Here is a 5,823-nt window from a genome sequence, read left to right on the forward strand (position 1 = left end):
TAACCTTGTTCATCATGGACTTGACTTAAGACTACACTGTAAAGTTGGTGAGTGGGGATGCATGAAATGTCCGGCTTAAGAGGAAAATCAAAAGCTCCCTAGTCAGAGTTTGCTGTAAGAGGAGAAAATTTGTATTGCAATAGCACCTATAGGCCTCCATCAGGACTGGGTCCTGTTGTGCTGGGTGTAGTACAGATTAGGGTCTACCCTAACCAGCAGATACAATCCAATTCTTCTACCCAAACAAAGACCTGCTCAGCCCATTATGTTTTTTCATGGTGTTTTAATTATAAAATCCTCAAAGGTCAGATTGCCATGAAGGAGTTTGTTCAATAGTCTTCTCTTCCCATTCTCCTAAACTAGGCTGCATGCAGCTTCCCCCTGTCTCTCACTCGCTAGGCTTGTGCTTGTAGTCCTCCATGTGTGCCAGAATCCAGCCCGATGGGATCAGGACGGTTGCAAACATCACAATCAGCGCAATGGCTTGATCCTGCCAATGGGAGAGAAACCAGAGGTCATATAGGGTCTTCTGCAGCCGCCCATGTGTCATGGATCAGTATAGAGATGGGACATCATCTTATTGGGATTTAGGGGTTCAAACTGTAACAAGCCTGTGTAGCTGGTTCCAGTGGGTCTACATTCTGTGTGCACCCCAAACTCCTACTGACTTCAGTCAGAAGTTTGGGTGTGCAGGGAACGTGGGAACAGGTTCGCAGCCTCGGCCTACTAGAGAGATGGGGAGGGGAGGAGGAGCTATGGGTAAATGCACTCATTCCCACTAGATCGAGACTAAATGTGGTTTGATACGTCAATTTATTTCTGTCACTGCATGTTTGTGTATTTCTGCATCTCGGTTTGGGCATGAAAATCAAAGTAACCCAGCTCCCTAGTCCAGATCCTGCCATTAGCTGGGACCTGGTTTGGAACAACATGGCTCGTAAGCACCTGCTTTGAAAAACAGGGCTCCTCCCAGCTCCCCCTGCTGGCATAGAGCCGAGCTTCCCTGTTCTGGTTTGGTTAGTTCCCATAGTTCAAGAAATCCCAGGCCATAAAATTCATCCCACGCAGGCAGGGCTCGGTCTAATGTCTCCGCAAGGTTCCAGGTGTAGGACGTATTCAAAACAACCCAGCAATAACTGCTCACTCTCAGCCTTCCAAGGTCACTGATCAGTGCCATGAGCCCGCCAGCTCCTCAAATTCAGCAAGAAGGTCACGGCCTGCACATAATGCATTCCCGAAGGGCACAGTGACAATCAGTCTGACTTTCAAATCACTTTGAGGTGCCCAGAACAGTAGCAATGGCCTGGACAAAGTTTCACCTAGTAACAAGTTATCTGCGCTGGCTGCAAACAGTCTTAAGTTAACTGTACATACAGCTGTCATACATTAAGCCCTTGTGCTCTGTTCCTGAAAGCAAAGCATATTAATAAACTAAAACTTCGGATCAAAGTCTGAGGCTCTTATTCCATTTTTATTTAGACCTTACTCTGGCAAAGCTTCTCGGAGGCTCCTGAGTAAGGAATGGGGAACTGAGTAGCAAGTCAGCGCCTCAGGATTGGACTCTCTTGAGTTTAGTATAGGCCCGTACCCCCCTGCTCACACATAATCTCTTGGAAAAGGAGAAGAAAGCAGGAAAACAACAGGGGATTCTGCATAGCTACACGTTGACGGTAGCCGATTCAATTTCAACTGGGGAAATTCCCATTTTAAAGGCTTGACTAAAATGGGGGTTGGTTTGGAAGCAAAGAGAGGCAATCTGACAGAGAGAGGGAGGGGTTAGATGGTATCTATACAAATAAAAACAAAACGAGTAGAGTGAAGCAAACTGCGACACAAGCTCTTATGAGACACACAGATGCCCTGTCACTAGATCTCAGTAGGTGGTTGCAGTATGCCCCCTCCTTGCCCCGCCCCCAACAAGGGGAATGTTTTTTATAGCCAGAATGAGACAGCGTCTTTCCATAACACTTTTTTTTTTTAAACTTTCTTTTTATTATTGGCCCGTCGAGAAAGAGGCGCCCAGGTTCACCTCTGAACATGGCACTCCTGGCAGGCTCCGCAAACCAGGGAGCTGGGTTATTTTAATGGAAGGAACAGAGTTTAGTTTCTGCCACTGTCTGTTTAAAGTGACGCCATAAGTCTGCCTGCAGGTGACTGATCCCCCCTGTTTCCTGGTACGTGTAACCAATCTGACCAACAATGGATTCTGACTTAACCACTGTCACAGCCTCCAAAGAGGGTTCTTTTTTTAACCCGGTAGATGCCAGACAGGTTCAAGTTGAGTAAAAAGTAGAGAGAGATTTTTGTGTCCGTTCACACAGTTTGTCCCCGATCCCTCAGTGAGCTCCATGTAGGCAGATCCCTGCATCTGTGCAATGTTCCATTGATTTTAGTATCACACATGGAGATCTCTACAGGATCAGAGGCCTTTGTTTGGGGCCTTCACCTTACCAACTATGCAAAGCAGTTCACAAAGCAGGGAATTGTCTCTGCAGGGAAAGAACATTTCCTATCAAAATCAGGAGCAGCACTAGCTTCTGTGATGGCCCTGAGTGGAGCAGAGATGGGCCCAAGCCATACAGTGCAGGTCTGGACCCCACTCTCCCTGCGATTAGAAGTGGGATTGTGGTTTGGCCTGTTATAGACTCAGGCCTGCTGGGCATTCGCACCCAAAGCTGAACGTCTCTGCCCTGCCCACTGTTGTAAGCACAAGATGAAAAGAGGCCTTTTCTGTCATTTGATTGATGAGAGAAGAAAGTAGAGTATAAAGAAAAATAATCCCTGGGAATCAAAGAGAGTCAACCTCAGTTACAGCCATGCAGCCCCATTGACTTCAGAGCGGTCACTGAGAGCAGAATTTGATCCATCATGTGACTTGATTGGCCATTTGTAAGAAAAGGATTGGTTTTATTCCTGAGTGAAACTCATCATTTCCCTCTTTCTTTATACTTTTACTTTCATGTCCAAATGAAATTCAACAAATGGAAAAACATGAGTCGCAGCTTCTCCTATCCCCACCCCAAGGAACACTCACTTAAGTTTCTCCTTTTCTTAAAAAAATGTGTCAGTATTTTACTTTCTCCCTGCATTATTTATATTTTCCTTTCCAGCAAAGCCCCTTTTTGCTATCACACACAGGAGATACTTGTCATTTTAGGAGATCCCAATGCTATCAGCTATATTTGTAATCAGTTTTGAGTGCCCAGAACACAATAAACTGCTACATTTACTATAACAGATTATCACTATTCCCTTAAACAAAAGGTTACTCACAGCTGGAGTGACAATCTCCTCTGGTGGTCCAGAAACAATATTTGCTCTGGGAACAATCTGCTTCCTCACTGTTGCATTAAGCAACCTGAATGCACGTTGAAAACCCAACATGGCCCTTCTACTGTGTTCTCTTCCAATCCAGGCTCCGTACCCTTTGTAGGGAGAGTAGGTAGTCCCAGCCTGTGGGCTGTGAGGCTGCAGCTGTCTGTGTCACAAGTTCCTTGTGTGAAGGCAGTTTAAGATTTGCAAGTTTTTGCTCTGGTGCCAGATGTCAAAATGATAAACAAGTTCAGTTGCTTCATGCCTGCAGAATTAATTTGGCTCTGATTGGCTGGGGAGTTGCTTGGTCACACCCTCCTATAAGAAGAGGCAGCCACTTATGGTTTCCTAATTTTAGTACAGGGGGACTTCTGGATGACAGTGTCTGAACTTGCTTGATTTGTGAGTTTGCTTGTGTGAGATTAGTGCTATTTCACAGCTGAAAGGGGGACAATAAAGGCTGCATGATGGAAACATTCAAGTGCATCGGAGCGGACTTTTGAAAAACAGCTCTCTGAGGGAGAGATCTGCTTAAGGAATTTAATCTAGAGCAATAGAATAAAGCCCTTTTAAATTAGCATCAGAAAACAGAATTAGTGTTTCTGAAGAAAGAGAGTGTAGTCTAGTGATTAAAGTGGGGAGATGAGGAGTCAGGAAACCTGAGTTCTCTTCCTGGCTTTGTCATTGGTGTGTTGTGTGACTCTGGGTAACCGAGTCTCAGTTTCCCCCTTTGTAAAATGGGGATAATCCTACCTGCCTTACAGGGGTGGTGTGATGTTTGACCAATGTTTGTAAGGTGCTTGGAGCTCCTCAGAGGAACAGCACCAGAGTTAGCATGGTTCAGATGGGAAAAAGCAATAGAAAACTGGCCTGATCTACGGATGAAATATATTGCTTGTGTGCCAAACCCAAAGATGGTCCACAACACAGTGGAGCTCTCTGAAACAAACCCCTCTGTTAGGAGCACATCGTAGTGGGTTGTGTCTGAAACCTGACTTCCGTAAATGAGTCAACAGGAGGGAGTTAACCGAGCACACACTGCAGGTACTGTTTTTAGGAGGGGCGAGTGGATCCAGGGAAATGAGTGCTTCGCTGTCGACCACAGAGCACACTGAACCTGAACCCATCCTCCTCCAGCCTGCGCTGCTGGGCTAGGCCCCAGAGTGCAGGGGCTTTGGAGCCTTCAGCGAGGCCGTTGCTGAGTCTCTTCTCGTGTGGCGCTGTGGGAAGACGGTTGTAGTATAACCTGGTGACACAATAATCTCCCCGATGGTCCTGCAACCCTGGACGTGCTGTAGTGAATGTGCACTGCTGGGGGTCAGTCAGCAGCTTTTAACGTGGCTGGTGGGGAGGGCTCGGATTTCTGCCCAGCCCCAGTTTTTATGGCCAGGCCAGGAGCACATAGCGACCCAGGCTTTAGGTGATGGATTCCCCCACCATTTTCCTTCCCGCCCTGCTGCAGATCAGAACCGTTTGCTTTAACGACCTGAGCTGCTGCCAGGGGAGCTGCAGGACCGCCCTTCCTCTCGCATTCCCTGCAGCTGAACTTTGCTTCCCCTCGGCCTTGCCAGCACTCTTGATGTTTGTACGATGAACAGGCACTTTCAGAACTGGAGCTGGGTAAACAAGGACTAGTCGGAAATCCAAAGTCCAAGGCTGATCCTTTACTCACAGGAAAGCCTGTGTCCAGGATGCTGCTGTCACTCCCTCTGGCTTACCCTGAATTTCTTCTCCTTTTCCATGTTTCGTGGTTAAAAAGTGGGTTTTGTGCTGGACTTGAGAAATCCTGTGCTCACGGAAAGGGCACAGCCTAGAGGCAGTGGCAATCTAAGCTCCTCCCCTCACTGCTCCAGAACCGTGCTGAGCTGCTTGGTGGGCTGAGAGAGTTGTTCAGTTTCCAGACCGGTTGTATCCTCGCCTGCGAGCGCCAGCCGTGCTGGGTATTACGGAGCCACATGAACAGCGCTCCATTAGGAAAAACTGAGCCCATGAACTCATTCCTATTGGCCCAAACCCAACCACTGGCTGGTTACCGCTACTGGTCATTAGTGTGACCTAGAGGTTTTCCTCTCTTTCAGACCCCTCTTTCCCTGAATTGCCTCTGAGCAGGGACAGGATCCCCGGAGCCATAATGGTGGTCACCACTAGCCATTCTATGTATCGGGTTCCTACCCTTATATGTGTTGGGTTTGCATTTCACAGTAGTGAAACAGTCAGGCTTGAAACTAAGTGATGTTCTCTGCCGAGATTCAGTGATGGCTCCCTGCGTGTATGGGGCATTGCTCATTGTCCGTGCTATCCCCTTCCCCGCTGGCACCCTCCCCATCAAACTCCTGTCTAATGGGAGCTCAGACTGGAATGGAACTCTGGTTACTGATCTGGAAAAGCACTGCTTCGTTAATCACATTGAGCCAGGCTGTGCTAGTGATGTCAGGGTCGATCCCACGCTGGCCCCCCAACCTACCTGCAGAAGTCACTGCAGAAGGGGAGGTAAGTTCCCCAGGCTCTAGC

General features: G+C 47.7%; 1 long non-coding RNA gene across 1 annotated transcript; it reads right to left on the bottom strand.

Annotated features, from left to right (window-relative positions):
- Nucleotides 1–263: 263 nt before the first annotated feature.
- Nucleotides 264–3,714, bottom strand: LOC125638090 (uncharacterized). Its single transcript, XR_007357150.2, has 2 exons — nucleotides 3,274–3,714; nucleotides 264–490 (listed from the first exon to the last, which is right to left on the bottom strand). It is a non-coding gene; the product is annotated as an uncharacterized LOC125638090 (long non-coding RNA).
- Between the last annotated feature and the right edge of the window lie 2,109 nt (nucleotides 3,715–5,823).

Source organism: Caretta caretta, chromosome 6, assembly GCF_965140235.1.
Source record: "Caretta caretta isolate rCarCar2 chromosome 6, rCarCar1.hap1, whole genome shotgun sequence".
NCBI classification, from domain to species: Eukaryota; Metazoa; Chordata; order Testudines; family Cheloniidae; genus Caretta; species Caretta caretta.